This window comes from Struthio camelus, chromosome 1 (assembly GCF_040807025.1).
Source record: "Struthio camelus isolate bStrCam1 chromosome 1, bStrCam1.hap1, whole genome shotgun sequence".
NCBI classification, from domain to species: Eukaryota; Metazoa; Chordata; class Aves; order Struthioniformes; family Struthionidae; genus Struthio; species Struthio camelus.
This window is the reverse complement of record NC_090942.1, coordinates 173,659,106-173,676,668: the sequence shown is the minus strand read 5'-3', so window position 1 is coordinate 173,676,668 and position 17,563 is coordinate 173,659,106.

Here is a 17,563-nt window from a genome sequence, read left to right as displayed (position 1 = left end):
GTTGCTGAAGCAGTTCTGAATGGATAATTGCAAAAATATACAACTATTGATATAACAAAGATTATTTTGTAAGAATTATGCTTGTGATGAGTAATGGAAGAATACCATGCATTTTATTGTTGCAGTAAAAAAAAAAGTTTCGTTTTATTCCAGCTTTATATGTTTACAGTTCTTATGAATATATTATTTGATCAAATGCTCACTATCACGCAGTAATGACATTCAAGGATCTGAAAGCAATTCTCCCTCCCAACCAATCCATTCATGCCAGTAGAGCTACACTAGAAATCATTCTGGTCCGTGTACAAAACATACAAAATAGCAACAACATGCCAAAGAGAGTATTACCAGTATTTGAGCTAGTTGTATACCATGGAGAAAAGCTGTTCTTTAGGGTGAGCTAGAGATTTCCTATAACATTTAGAGCACTAAATTGCCCCATTTCTTAAATGCCTCCAAATAGGTCCATAGATTGGTTTGTTGTCTTATATTTGACAAAATACTCTGATAAGCCTCTTTTTATTTTGTATCAGACTTAGAAAGTGATACTTGTTACGGTGCAAGAATGAAAACTAGTTTTCCAGTTAGCTTTCAGAGGAAAAAAACAAAGCATTCTTATGAAACAAAAATTGTATAGCTTAATACATGAGAAGCTTTACATTCATTTAAAGCCGTTACTTTACTAACTATGCCAGAAGACAGCTTAAAACCTCATTCATATTTTCTACTTAGACAGTATACTAATGGCTAGCATTTAGGTTTGGAGTTCTTTTTCTGCTTCATAAGATCTCCTTAGTCCTTTCTTAATAGTTGTAGGCCTATACGTCAGCCCTTTTTCCACTGGAATAGAAAGAAGTCATATTTTTCTCTCAGATATTCTGAAAGAATGGTAGACTTTATCCTCTTCTCAAGATCAAAAGTAGCCTCCTGTTATTCCTAAAGAGCCAGTGCACATTAAGGCATACAGTACTGATGCGAACTATTAGGATAGATATGCCTAACCAAGAGGTCTTGACTGTATTAAAATGCAAGATGATTCATTTTTCTCAGTGCTGTCAGTGACAGATTCAGGCTATCTGCAGGTTCAGAATTGCTACATGGTTTATAGTCTGACCATGTTTTCAAACTCTTATTTGAATCTGCAAGGTCTGCAGGGAAAAAAATACATTGCACACATACATATACATATCCATATACATATGTATAAATATTTCCTAAATGTATGCTGAGATACCGATACATATCATATGACTCAAGAAACTGTAGGTGTGCTATAAACTAGTAATATATTTGGTTTATCTAGATCTGTCTACTAATTTGAAAAGTAAAAATGGTCATTTTACAAGTTCCATTGAATGAATTCTATGTAGTAAAAATAGTAGAGGACCTAACATAAACCTTATGAAATACTTTAGTCCTGAAAAGCCCTCAAAATATGATCTTCTCCACAAGAGGAAATTTCATCGGATCTTCTGCACAAAAAAAAAAAAAAAAAAAAAAATCATTCCATGATAATAGTGTTTGGCTTGTTCTTAGCAGTTCTAGATGCATTTGGTCCTTGAAACTTCTTCAGTGATAATTTCTGCTGTTCAGATGTGCAAAAATGCCTACATTTAGTGGAAGGAAATTGATCTGTCTGAAGGAAGTGTCCATGTGGCTTGGAAGCAACATGTGCTATTCTATATCATCTATTTCTAGAAAAAAAAAAAAAAAAACACAGACAATATTCTGAGAAGGAAGAGAAAAAAAAAAAAAAATCATTGATATACTTTGTTTTGCCAGTCCTGGCTGAGTCTCAATGGCTTCTAGTTATTGTCAAGGGAAGTCTTAAAATAAAAGTGAATAAATAATTTATATCCTATGTCACGTGGAGAATGTAGCACTTTCTCTAGCTCTTTCCTTCACCTACAGCCTCAAACTATTCATAATTTAGACTATGCATTTCCTGTTAAATATTTTATCAACTATGGTAGAAACATATGAACGTTGTCAGAAAAGCACTGAATACAAAATTCTCTCTCTTAATCAGAGGTTAGAATACCATCTGAATTAATACAACCCCTGGCAACAAACAAATGAGCAACAGTGAAAATTAGGTGGTACATAATGTAATTGAGAATACTGAAAACTTAATTTTAATGCTTACCTTCAGAATTATTGGAACTGAATATATGCATATATCAATTAAGTAATTAGAGATCATTATGATGGAAGTGTTTAAAAGACTAGTAAATCAGAGTGATCCTAATCCTTGAAATAAAATTTCATTATATTCATTCATTAACTGTACACTTTGTGCTGTCAGTTAGTCCTTTACATATTATTAATTATTGCCACTATATAAACTAAACCATAAGTCCCTAACACTTATATTCTACATTAGCTGTGATTATGCAATAACACAGAGTTGATGCTGTACTGTCAGCACTGAAGGCTATGATCCTTGGTGGTTCCCCATTGTGGAGGTCACAGTCAAGGTGATCAGGCTTGAGACATCTTTAATGAAGGAAGCTAGAACTGAAGTGGGCCGTCTTCTTACTTCTCCAGTTTTCTTCATTTCTGTCCAATGTTTTTATGTTTCTTGTTCCTCTCCCAAAAGAAGTCTCCCATGTGATGTTTGTTTAGTTTTCCTAGTTATCCTTTTTGAGTGTTTGGCAGGACTTCTTGCCTGTATGCCGTCTCTTGTGCCTTTGCCTTGTACCTTCTTGTCACTTGGATGCTTCTTATGTGCAGCTACACAAACCTTTGCCCCTTTGGCAGTTACACTGCTCAAATGCTTATGTAAAATGCTTACACACCATGCCTGGCTAGGCCATCACAGTGTTACACAGCACTTATGTGTTGTTGTTCCTTATACAAGTTTAGTACACTTATATTTGCATTGAAGGTTAGCAAATATTAATTATAACCTGGTTAATGCACTTTAATTTATAGGTATTACAGGCCTCTGCTTTGGCTATGGGATGAAGGACTTAATTTCTCCCAAATATCTCCTTTTTTCTTACATTAGATTCTTCCTAAACATTTTTGAAAACATCGTGAATATGGCATAGATTTAACTGAATGTCCTATTCCAAGAAAAGACAGCATAGCAGTTTCTAAATTCCTTTTCAATGGTAAATCATTCCTTTACAGTTTGCTGATTTACATCAGGATAAGACATCTTCTGTAGTTTATATATATGGTGGTGCTCCAGATTTACTTGCAATAATAATGTGTGATAATCACTGAAATATTGTTCAGTGTCAAATCATCTGTTAAATTACAATTTTTTCCCCCAAAAAATGTATTGGTGACAAATTATGATCTTCAAGTTCTTATTTTACTAATAGAAGATTGTATGGTGGGACTAATGTCATTGTTGTTATTTCTTTCCCCCATACATTTATTTTTTCACAAACGGAAGAAGTTGTACCCCTAAGCTGACAAAGTCCTTTTGTATATGGGGAATAATAAAAAGAAAGGGAAGTAGCTAAAGGATAGAATAGGACAGCCTTAGACAGCGGTTTTCTTTTTTAAAAACATGACCATTAAAAAAGGAAATCAAAATTCAAATTCTGTCAAAATCTAAAATCTTAAGCTGCCTTTAATCTATTTGGATAAATACAGAAACTAACAACTATTCCTTCCACTTTCTCAAAAATAGTATGGTCTTGATTCTGCAAATGTGTTTCACATAAACATTCTTGATTATTTCAGTAACATTTTGCGGGCTTCGAAGATGTAGATTTGGACAGTTTGTACCGGTATTTTTTTGAGTGGAAAAAAATAAAATACTAAAGCCAGAAATAAACAAAAAGGAAAGGGAAATAAAGGATACATTTTTATCTGAAAACTATAACTGAGATAATACTTAATGATAGTTGGAAGATTTTTAAAACTATTAGAAATGATCTAATAAGATCAATTTACTAGTTACAAATTACCAATTTCATCATACCTAGTTTTCATATGTGAAGTGAAAATAAAAATGTGTTTTTTAAGCAATTAAAGAACAGAAGAAATTGCCATCAACCTTTCAGAAAATGTTTACCTGTCTACAAAAAACAACAGACTGGTGATCCCTTTATGCCAACTTTATATCAAACTTTTTTTTTTCTTTAATGTTTTGATTCTTTAGTTTAAACAATATAAACATTCATTTTGAAGCTCTGTGCAGTTATTGTCTGTCAGTCTTTCCTATATGAAAACTTTCTTCTGCTGGTGTGTGCAGAAGCAACATCAAGAGTTATCCCTTAAACTTCAGAAATAAGAAGATTGATTGAAGTGGGAATAAGGTACTGTAGCTTCTTAAGATTATTCTTAACAAAGTTTGGAAATACTGTGAATATGGATACATGTTTCCTTTGACAGACTCACTTCAATCACATGAGAACAAGTGTCTAGTGCAATCTGAGCTGCTGTAGGGTCTTTATTTGAGATCTTTGGCCTCCAGAATAGTATGAGTTATCTAACAGAGTATGTGCCATGTCATATCTTTCAATCTCTTGAGAATGTTTTAAATATCCTAGCATAAGTCAAATTTGCATGTGAACAATTAAACCCAGCCCAGAATGTCTACCTTCCCACTGAAAGTCGTGTTAGGATTTAGTGACTTTGATAGTGTCATCCACACCTGCATACATTTCAAAGTAGGATGATCTTCATTGATTTATCAAATGTTCTGTATTCATCTCACTCAAAATCATCCACATAAAAGTTGGGAATCCTATTGATAAGATTCTCCTGATCCTTGTCTTCTCTTCTCCAGTCTAAATAATCCCAGCTTCCTCAGCCTCTCCTCAAAGGAGAGATGTCCAAGCCCTTAATCATCCTCATGGCCCTTCGCTGGACATGCTACAGTAAGTTCATATCTCTCTTGTACGGAGGAGCTGGACACAACTCTTGTACAGACCTGGGCCTAGCACTCCAGATGAGGGCTGAGTAGAGGGGAAGGATCATCTCCATTGACCTCAGCCTGCTGGCAATGCTCTCCCCAATGCAGCCCAGGATACGTTTGGCCTTGTTGACCACAAGGGTACATTGCTGGCTCTTTGTCAGCTTGTCCACCAGGAATCCCAGGGCCTTCTCTGCAGAGCTACTTTCCAGCATGTGGGACCCTAGCCTGTCCTGGTGCACAGGGTTATTCCTCCTCAAATCCAGGACCCAACACTTCCCTTTGTTGAAATTTGTGAAATTTCTGTTGGCCCATTTCCCCAGCCTGTTTTGAAAGAGTGATGTCTACTGTCCCCCCTAATTTTAAACTGATCTGCTTAGTGCCACTGGGGGAATCTACCTGCAATACTTTATTTGAATAAAGAATAAAATAATTCAGAAATGACAGTTCTTCTAATCAATAGCAAGCGTTATGTAATAACAAGGTTTTTTTGGCTTTTTTTTGTCTTTTCTGTACTACTGAAGTAAGGTATAACAGAAAACAAATGAAAGCACTTGCTTGAAAAGGAAGTTTGAAACTATGAGACAGGATAAATTTCTCCACAAGATCAGGAATTCATTAATCTAAAAATAACTATTAATAATATTTTATAGAGGACTTACTCCAACTGGAAGTGGCAATACAAAGCAATTATTGATTTCTTTGATGCAGTACAGGATGTAAATCAGCACAGGCTTTAGCTCAGACAGTTTACCTCACTCCAACAGATTATTGGTCCATTAACACAAACATCCTCTCTTTGGCAGTGTTACTGTGTGATGATTCACAAAGCCAACTCACCCATTAACTTTGCTGATTTATCCAGGCAGTTGTGCTATGCTTTCTGCAAAGAGAAAATCACTTTATACTATGTATAGAGATGAGTTAATGCCTGGCAGTACGATGTTCGAGCCTCATCTATTAGAGCAGATCACTACAAATGTAATATTTCATACAGTTAGTGAAAAGATCACAAAGAAAACTATCTTCCTTTCTCTCATTATTTCAAGGGGTTGAGTATATGAGGAAGATTCAGAGAAGAACCTAAAGCATAGTTAAATGCTAATAAACATGCTTCATAATGAAAGATGTAAGGAATCTTCTTGTTTGTCTTACTGTGGATAAGAATGATGATGGAAGAGCAGGGTGTCTTGATCACTTAATAGATGTGTTAGAACAGGATGCTCTTAGTTTAACTGTCCTAGATAAAATGAAAATTAAAGGCTTGAAGCAGTAGCTAAGCTACAGAAAAGTTTCTACTTCTTTTAACAAGGAAAGTCATAAATCATCAGAACACTTTATAAGTGGTTATTATACATTCTCATTACTGGATATGATTGAAAGTCAGAATGATACGCATTTTCTTAAGCAGCTAATCTTCGTTTTAATCTCAGTATGGGAAGCAAAAAATAGCACAGGAATATCGTATTGTCTGTTTTATTTAAAAGACTCCCATGGAATAGAGTACTAAAAGAGTACACTCGATCTTAAGAAACTGTATCTTGCCTTGTTTCCTTTCTTTCCACTCAAACTGAGAAAGATCAAAATCCCCTTGTGGAAGAATAAATTGCTTCTATCCACATCTGATTCACAGTTACAGTTCATGTACAGCACAGAGAATACAAGTAGCCTAGGATAAACAGTGAGGAGGTTGTTTTCTGAAAATGTAATAGAGAGCATTAATGGCAGCGGTAGTAAGACTGTATTATAAAACAATTTTCCATTACATCAATGGATTTCCCATGCAAAGTATTGTTTGCGGAGGATGAATGCCTTTATGCATATTTAAGTGTACAAGCATATGTGTGCATATAAAATTTTAATTCAGAAATTTCAGAAATTAATTAGGAAATAACGTAATCCTTCATGATGTTTATGTTCTTGAAACAACTGAGAAAGTATATTTCAGATATATATAGTACGTTCGTGAAGATTGCCAATGGAACAGTCTGCGATTAGTATTCTTTTTTCATCCAAAGCTGAAATGACTGGCTTTAGTCATTTTAGAAAATCTGTTTGTTTTCTCTAACTTCAATTCTTTTTATTTATGTCATTTTCCTATAACATTATTGGGAGAATTAATTATAGTCTCAGAACTTTTCATTTGGAAGTGATACATGAATATCTTGTGCATCTGTTTATTAGCAAATATGGAAATCCTGAAGTCATGTAGTATGTGTTTAACGGTCTACAACATAATCCTAACAATTTTATTTCAAGTTTAGTCCTCTTCCAAAACCTGCTTTAGTTTATTTTAACTGTTTCTTATAGAAATGGAACGAACTTCCGAACAGTGGAGATCAGGAAAAACAGACAAGGTGATGATGAAACAATAGCAACAATAACATTTGGATTTGAGTACATGAATGTTGCTGAAAATTAACGGGTTAAAAGGTGTTCATTCTCACATACACTGTAGACACGAAGAATGCTTGACCTAGCCCTTTAAATACCCATCTGCAGTACTATCTTCTTTGATTATTATCCTCTTACAATGGTGACCAATATAAAAGTCCAAGAGCTAATTTAATACGAAAAATAAATGCACATTTATAAATAGATTATTCTATTTTCTATCCACTTAGATAAATTGCCAATTTGCAAAAAAAAAAATTAATCTTCCAAACATTTAGATCTTTTAGGTATTACGTTTTACTCTTTTATTAACAGTCAAAAAAGAGAAACGGAAAACTTCACACTGCTGAGACTGTTGACAAGGAGGAAATGTGTAGGTTGGATATCTTTTAAAAAACTAAATATAATTCATATATTGCAGATGTGGAATGAGTAGCAATTAAAAGAATTCAACTTTTAATTTCTTTTGCATTATGATTTATGAAAGAATGAAGGTAGATTAAAATTACAATAGGATTTTTTTCTGAAGAAAAGTAATAGCTATTTAAAAGAATGAAATTTTAAAAAGTTTAGAGATCAAAATAAAATTAGCAGAAAACCAAAGTAGAAAGAATAAAAACTGAGAATAGAACCATGGGTAGAAAGTGAGAAATAAATTGAACTTTCTGAAATATGAAGCAGAGGGAAGAAAATAGGTATATACAATGTACAGGTGACATTAATTTTGTAATTTTAAGTAATAAGCAATCTTGCATGATGAGGTGTACCTTACTGGACCGAAAAGAATCTCACTGACTTGAGACTGGAGATAAACAAGTTCACTGTAAGGTACAGCTCACACTGGATTCATTTGAAAACAAGAAACGCAACTCTGCAGAACAAGATATGGATCTCTTGAAGGTCAAAATAAAATGTAGACCCAGTACTGCTTCTATCAGTTGTAATCTAAAGTTAATTGGAGTTAAAAGATTTATTACAGTGTTTTTCCATATTAATATGAGACATGGTTCAGGACTGCTTTACTAAAGCTAATGAATTTAGATCTGCAACATTCCTGTAAGACAGGAAGATATTGTCATTAAAACCCTGTACTTCTACAGTCACAGAACATATTATAGGATCCTCCATTTTTGCATTTTTTTCAGCTTACTGGAAAAAAAAAAATAAATGTCATAGTAATATACAGAATGTTCTACAAAAGAATCAAACAAAATGCAATATTACCTCTTTCAACTATCAGCATGTAAAAATATATATACATTTATTTTTCACACATATTGCTATTTTATTTCTTTATCATTTCTGTAATGTTTTAATTAGAAGTTTCAAAAACAATCATGCATTTATGCATTCTTTATTCTTTAAACCCATTAAGAATTTTGTTTGACTAAGTAAATGAGAGCTGTATGCCTTTGGAGCCTTCTTCACTTGATCCATCTACAATCTGCTATAAAACAATAAAAAGGCTATAAATTTTAGCTTGCAAAATGGAAGAGCAACTCCACCAAAGCCAAAAGATGTTTATACATTTAGAGTAGATCCTGAATAAGACAAAAACTAGTCCGTGTATTTAGTAAAAGAAATATAAATATAAATATAACAACTGATAAATTTACTAAATCATAATAAATTATTTTTGTCTATCAATAGTAGAAGATGAACGTTAAAATATGGATATTAAAATAACTATCCTGCAGAATTCAGTTCAATTCTTACATAGTAGTTCAGTTTATATTGTAGATATTTGATGTTGGATTTAATTTGAATATATATATATATATATTTAAGTTGAAACTCATATAAAATACAATTTGGCACTGCAGTACCTCTTCTTTTCCTTGATGCCTGAATGTGGATGTTTGTGTTAGGGCTTCAACAGAAGGCTAGGCAACTAGGAACAGGACAGCGGAAATTCCTGGACATGACATGAGGGATTGCTGGAAGTGACAGGTAGCAATGTGAGAAGTTGAGAAAAGTTACCAGTAGTGCTGGGAGGGAGAGCTGGATCACACAGGTGGTTAAAGGGAGTTGTGGGAGAAATGCCAAATGTCACAGGCAGCAGAGGGGGAGCATTAGGGACCTTTAGGGAGCAGAGTCCTGCCAGGCCAGCAGTGGCTTGCTAGCCCTGCTGGTGACACCACGCAGGGCAGAAGTGACCTAAGTAATGGTATTAGAAATACCAAATTTGAATGCAGCTCTGGCAAAACTTGGATCAATGTGCAAAGAGTAGCCAAGGGCAAGCTGTTTATCTGGGAAGAGACTGAGACAGAGAAAGGGAGGTACACTGCAGCAAAAGATAGGATAAAGAAAAGAGATAATAAGGCATGGAAATCAAGTGATCAGGGTTGTTTAGGGGTCCCTGCCAGCCAGCCCTGTGATTGATCGTTCAAACCTAAATCAGGACAATAAACCAAATCTGTTATTTTGACCATACCGTATGTGTCAAATCTCCTTATGTGGTTAGGAGGCCGCAGCAGGGAGGGGATGGGGTGCTTTCCCTGGCTTACAGGAGGACCGATCAAGTTTCCTGGTGCCACCTTGTTCCAGACCAGATGCTGTCAGCACCAACCACCACTTCCTGACAGATTATAGGCAAGATACTGGGAAATAAAATCACCACTGAGGTTTTTATGCATTGTAGCGTCATAAAAAGGGTCAGACTAGCATAGCCATAATATCTCAGTGTCCTAAAGGAAATGGTAATTACAAATCCTACTTCTAATATTCACAGTGAGATCAAGTACTGCTTTCCTGTTATATCATTATGTTAAATTATTATCTCTATATTTTGCTATAAAATATAGATAATATAGATCAGCACTAACTGATACTAAATTGCCATATATGTAAACCATGCAATTCAATCCTTCTAAAAAGAAAAAAAATAGTGAAGAGTAGCTTCTTAAGATGAGGAAACAGATCATTGTAGAGCCATCTTAAAATGGAATTAAAGAGCAAAAAATTGTATTAGTGTAGCTAATAAAGTGATGTGCTAGAATGACTATGTTTTTTGTACAAAAATATGTGGTATATTTTATCTGAAAAAATTGAACTAGATAACTACCCCATATGAAACATTATTCTTCTACTGCTGTGGAAACTTAAAGGAATATCTGTGCCACCACTGCCATACCAGGCAAGATTGGCATTATCTCAGTGTGTAGACCCTATGGCACATCATGCATTAGAAATATTGCACTTCAAAAAATCCTTATTTGTCACATGAAATTGCCAATCTAAACAAGGATTCTTGTTTAGGTTTTTGTTGGTTTGTTTTGCACTGTTTTGTTTTTTCTTTTCCCTCTCTTTCAGGAAGATTGGGAAAGATAATTAAGCATGGGCCCTGTAGTTTCCACCCTAACTACTACTCAGAAGTTCCAGTATAAGAGACCTTCATCTTAGTTGATATACTATCTGTCCAGAAAACAGCAAAGAGGCTTACATTTTAAAAACTATTTTACGAGTCTTCTGAAATGAGGATAGGAATAGAATTTTTTCTAGAAAATAGAATATTTCTTTTTCTCAGTGTTGTTTCTTTCCACGAAAGGAGAAAACCCAAGGAACTCTTCAGGACCTGGTGAAGGCCCTCAAAAAGTAAAACTACATTTACTAAAACCAATAATATTTATAATAAAAAATTCATTTACTATGTAGCGATTGAACGCCTTGACTTTGGAATCAAAGAAATGAAACTTATTTATTCCTTGTTTTTATGGTTGATTTTAATATCTGTGAAATAGGGTACAGAGAACATGCCACTAGCTCTGGCATAAATCTCACAGAGTACTTTTTTTGAGTAAAGGAAGCACAAATCAGGGCTGAACAGAAACGACAAGATTTTACAACAGGGAGGAACAGAGACTTGTCCAAATAGCATCTAAACTCCCCATCTACTTTTCTCAACAGACTTTATATTTACTTAGAAAAATTAGCTATATACTTAATGTAAGGAATATCTTTACCAGAATTATGTGATTAATTATACCAAACATTTTGCAAGTTATCATCATCCTCGGAAAGCATGCATTAACAAATTCTCTCTCTATGACTTTGCTATTGTAAGCCAGCTGTTGATTGGTGTACACAAAATCAAGGAAAAATTGTGAGTTGCTTGGAGTGGTGCATTTAAGCAGTAGTCACTCCTTAAATTTGGGGGACTTTATTAGTTGATCCAGGTAGTCATGCTGAATGATGTTTCAAATAAAGTTCTTATTTATTATGCAATATTATGACTATTTTTCATATGGGTAAGATGCTTACGAGCGGATTTAAGTTCTTGTATGTACCTTGTAAGGATTATCTGGAACATAAATCAGTAGGCTTTTAGGTGGACATGCAATATTATTTACTCTGTACTGTCAAGTATTATCTCAAAAAGGAAGTGGGAACGTGCAGGGAGAATAGATGGTGCCAGATCTTCTCCCCGTACACACTAGTATGAAAAAACTGTCTGGTGCCATGGGAATGCATATCACAAATTCCTCTCAACACTTGGAGGTTCCAGCTGGAACTGCAAGTCTGTGGCAAAATGCTTTCTATCGCCCCTTGCGGGGCACTGTGCTCTGCATCAGCGCTTGGTGTTTGCCTTGAAGCACAATGCAGTACTTATCTTGCATATATGTATTTTCCTTATTACCAGCAGCTGCTGTGACTGCTCAATGTTCTGAAAAGCCTAAATGAGAAAAATTGATTTTAACGCTTATAGAAGTTACTGTCCAAAATAAATGACTTAGCATTTAGAAAATTAAATATAGAGATGTTCACCCAGACCGTGTAGCTCGCCACCCTTAGGCTAACATTTTAGTATAAATGTCAAACTCTCCGGTTCTATATATTTGCAAAAGCCTAATAAAGAGATAAGAGAGGAGCTAACTAATAAAAAGAGGATGGGAATGAGGAATGTTTTTTTTTTTCTTTGAGAAACGTTATATTGAATCAATTATTCTTTTCCAAATAAGGCAGAAGTGCAAAGAAATCCATCAAGTGATAGGGATATTTTGGTCGCACATTTATCTACATCTTCAATTTCAAGCCATTTTACAAAAGAAAAGATTGAAATATGGTTTAAAGGCAGATAAGTATACATTTTTAGACTTTAAACCATGGGACAGGAACATTTCAAAGGATAAAGTAGATCTAAATATGTTCAAGAGCAACAAATAATCCCATGAACAGTTACATGTATTTAGAATTTACAGTGGTCCCTATTTTTTGCCTTGCAAATTAGAAAAAGAAATATTGATATGCTTTATGCATGCTAATGAGTTTGACTGTTGCTAGAGGTATAAAGAAAGGTCTTAGGAGAATGAGGTAAGTATTTTATGGCAGGGAAGTAAAAGTCTTTTTTTTTTTTTTTTCTCCTTTCTTTTTACTTGGAAAATAAAGATTGAGAGGTGATATGATCATTTGTTGACAGACTTGTTGTTGACAGAATCATAGATTAAATACAAGGGAGAAAGAGAGTAATCTAATGTAAAAGCTATTAATAATTCAAAACTAAATAGACAGAAATAAAGTATGCATATATTTGGACAGAAAATTAGTAGGAGGTTTTTAACCATTGGTGGTGTAACATTTCTAATTGTCTTGAAAGAGTTTTCTGATTTTTTTCAACATACTTATAATGTATTTATGGTGTACTATGAAGCAAGAGCTATGCAAGGATCAAAAAGACTTTTCCCTATTAATTCTTGAAGAGACTTCTGGGAGTGCTGGGCACTTCACTCTCTTCTGAAGCATGTAGGAGTGGCCTCAGGTGGAAAAAGGATGTTGAACAGATTACATTTATCGTGGCTGGGGTTTTGAGAAACCACTAGGATAGTTGATGTTGCTCATATGTTTGAGATCACAAGATTATCAGATTTATTACTAGAAAGGACTTTCCATCATGTCAGATTGGCACTATTTTCATATAATAAATTTCTCACTTTTTTTTTCCTTTTCTCTTCCTATGACAGAGATTTTGAGGCTTCTGATCTTTTGCAAAAATCTTAAATAAGTTGAAGGCTCAGATTTTAGAAACAGAAGATAAACAAGGGATGTGCCTTGTACTTTTTGATAAGTCTAGAACCAGAAGGTAGAGAGGATATAGATGGTCCTGGTTTATTGAAGGGAAAAAACTCAGCAAGCAGAAAACATCCCTATAATCAAGTATGGATTTATGTCATACCACCACTTATATTCAGTTTGCAGCCCTGATCCTTTCGTCAAACCTAATTAAAAAGATAAGGTAATGCAAGTAAAGAAACTTTACAGAAGTGTAACCAGAGAGATTACTGTGAAGCAACATTCACATGAGGAACAGTTAAAGTGCTAGAAATCTTCAGTCTGGAAAAGAGACAAACCGAAAGGCAATATGGTAGACGTGAATAAAATTGTGAGTGACACTTGCAAACACTACAATTTGTTCAGTTTACACGGGCCATAGAAACATACCTTATATGCAATGACAGATTTATTGTTAGAATAATTAAAATCTTGAAGATCTAATCAAAATACGACAGTTATTGTTATTAGTCCAGTTACAATGATATGAACTCTTCCAGTATAATTTTTTCTAATTAATTTGGAAAAGAGTCATTAATCATGTCATTCAAATTGTTATATAAAACTTTTTAGTAACTATTCCTTCTTGCTGTGCTCAGCCTTACGCTGATCCTCTGTGTCCTAATGTCAATGACTTCATGCTAAGGAGAAAAGGACTTACAGCAAGTCATTAGTGACTGAAGGCTGTCCCTGGGAGGAGTACGACAATGATGACAGAAGTCCTCATTCCTCATTTGCTGGTCCACTTTGTTTTTCTACCACAACTTTCACCTTACTCTTTCTTCATTGGTCTGCAAATCTATGTTCCACCCAAATTTACAACATATGGTATGTTGGAAACCTGTTTGTTCTCTCAGCCCTACAATCAGTTTATGCAGATCCAAAAGTTATATGTGTTTGATGCCCAGTAGCTGACTTCCGGTGAGCTGTTTGTAGCCCTGGGGCCTGTGGTATCATCCTGTGCTCACGTTTTTCTGTCCTCTGTTATCAGCCTGTGCTTATCTTCTACACTCCATCATTGCTTTTGTGTCAAAGATAGATAGCTCATTTTGCATACAATAGTAACTTGTTATCTCTATTGCTAACAGAAATGTATCGAAATTATTATGTGTTAATTAATACAGTTGTAAAAGGCTAAGAAAAAATATTTCAATATATTGATATTGTATTTATATGTAGGTAGTTCATTCTATAATTTATTTATTTTATTGTTTTATGTAATTATTTATTTTATTATTATTTCAATTTATATGTATTTATGTAGGTCATAGTCACCTGGTCATTAGACAACTACTCTCACAGCTAAACAAGCAAAAAAAATAACCAAACCAGCCTATGACAAGTTCAGACAAAGCAATGCTGACAACCTCCAGTCCCGAGACCCTCCAGAGTTAGTACCAGATCTGTGACCTGCAGCATCAGTATTGTAACATGGGAGAGTAAATGATGCAGTGTTGTCTACTAATTCTCAGGCAGCTTGAAACTATGGATTAATATTAAAAAGAGTTATCCCTGTAATTTCAAAAAATATGTATATATGTAAGTATCTGGTGCATATGCATACTGTATTCATAGAGTGAAAAAAATAATTTAAAAGATTAAGGACATTATACCAGAGATGATGCAGAATTTTAGACACCTATGTAAATTCTGGAAGTTTACTGAAGAAAGAGATTATGTTCATGTCTGATAATGATAAACCTCTCTAATAGGATGGCAGTTTTAAATTAATTTCAAATACAGGCAAATTACATGACATACTCCTAGAACGCATGAGACATAGTGTTAAAAAACCCAATAACAAAATATTCTGAGTGATTTTTTAGAGGAATTCTAGTTTCCTTTATGCAAGTATATCTGTGAGTAAACTACCTGTGTATTGGAAAGCTGATCCAGCACAGAACTCATATATTACAGATGTGAACCAAATAAGCATCAGAAATTCATAACAAAGGGATCAGAGGGTAAGGAGATATTTCCACGTCTGGGATGCACTTTTTCCTTCAGCAGCCATAGTATCTCCATTTTGCATTTTATTATCAGCAGTGACTTTTCAGATGTTTTTGCAGTAAATTTCCTCCCCACTTTCCTTTCAAAATACTATCCTATAACATGCTAGTTTTTTTGTCACTGATTCATAATGGTTAGGTGGGACAAACCAGGATATGCAGAAATTGGAACTTATATTTTATAACCTTTTGATTCTTATTTATGACAAATCCATATGTTAGAATGCTCAAAAAAATCATTTTTCACTAGCAATGAGCAAGAAAATTCATTAGAAAAAAAAATTACCCCTGAACTGTTTACTCTATCTGAAATCTTCTGTCAATGTCTTGTCTTCTCTATATGAAATATAACTGACTACAATTTTACTGGGTTATTTTTCACCATAACTTAATACTATTTTTTATATGTACCTTTTTTAAGGAACATTAAATATTTTCAGTTGAACAAATTCTCAGAATGCAATTTGCTTCATACCCTCAGTCACCTTGCTTCATTCCATGCAGACCATTCTTGGTAACCAAAAAATTCATTTTCAGTCAACTGATTTACCTGACCTGCTTCAAATTGCCTGACTGTTTACTTCTTGTAAGAGGTACCTTTGACCTCATTTATTATATTTTGTGGTTATGGGTTTTATCACAAAAGGGTAACCAGCTGACAGAAATTTCCTGGTAACTAAAAGAAGCCTGCAAGAGTCCATCGTCTTAGATCACTTGAGTAGGGGTCACAGAGAGACTTCATATTGTCTCTCAGAAAAACCTATCCTATCTCAATGTCAGTACCAAAAAGTCCTCCAAATCTTTAAGTGAATGAGAACCCTGTCATTGATTAGAAAAAGGTTATGGTTCAAGAGAACTGTGAGATGCTGCACATACTATTTTTATGTCTGTCTGTCAGTCAATGTGAGAAAAAAAGAGGGAAAACAGGCATTTTGGAGAACTAAAGGTTTAACAGATCATTTTCTGTTTGCATTGGAAGTGTTTTAGCTGTTTGGATTCTGCTGTCATTAAAGCCATGTTAGCTAAAATCTGGTACTGTGTGAAAATCTTGAAAGCTATATTCAGTTTTTATGACTGAACACAGCATATTTTACTGCAGATAGCATTTGTAACTGCAGAAATTGCTACATAAATGTAGTACTCTTCTAATTACAAAACACATCACCTCCCACACTGACATGTGACAAATAGAGAGAAATGCTTTTTGGCAATCAATGTGGCCATTATGCTTCCCACTTTTCCATTTAAGTATTCCAGTTAGAAATCTGATTTTGATTTCTGTTAACCATTGCACTACAAAAAGCTAACCAGTCTAATTCCTCCTCTTTCCTACATAAAATAGGTGATGAGGCAAATCGTATATGAACTAGAAGATGAAATTTCATGGAATAGACAGGTTTGTGCGCTAAGAATAGCCTTAAAGTCATGATAAAGTACCTAAACAAATAATAGACCAGTTATATAGTCAACAGCTTTGCGTTTCAGCATGATTATCTTCTTGGTTGCTACATTTTTACTTTCTGTTTAAATTCTCATCTGTCACTGATGCTCTGCTCATCGGTATCATAGGTATTTTATAGTCCAGAGCATTTCTTAATAGCACTTTTTAATAGTCTTTCATTTTCTCTTTTTATTTAGAGATGCCTAAACTGTTTGAATTTACACTGATACTTTGCAAGTCATTCAAGGAGTCTACTTGTCTATGCCAGCTTCTCTTTTTTGAAAACGATTTTTATCAGCTAACCAGAAACCTATAAACATGTGTAAAGGTGTATCTACAACTTAATTTGCATTTAAAGACTGAAAATAAGGAAAGAGTAATTGTGCTGATGTTGCAAAACTCTTTAGCTTGAGAGAATTTTTAAAGTGAGAGAAACATGTTTCCAGACTTTGTGCATATTATGAAGCAGCTCTTGTCTTTATGAGAAGTTCAGCTTGATTTTGGCCTTCTTTTCCTGACTAAACCAAATCCAGACCTGCAGCGGCTTAGTGCAGTTCTGTGAAGATATTAGATGTACGCTGTTTTCACAAGTTGAAATTCAGACCAAGTGATTCATTAGATAAATAGGCACTTCATTTAATGAACAGCAGTAGCGAGTGATCCTATGTGTAATGTCGTAAGCAGAATCTATATTTTTATAATTTCCTTAAACTGCCTTTCTTCTCTGCATTTGAAAAGAAATTATAACTTTAAAACACATGAAGGAAGTGAGTCGAGGCTCATTTCATAAAAGATCCT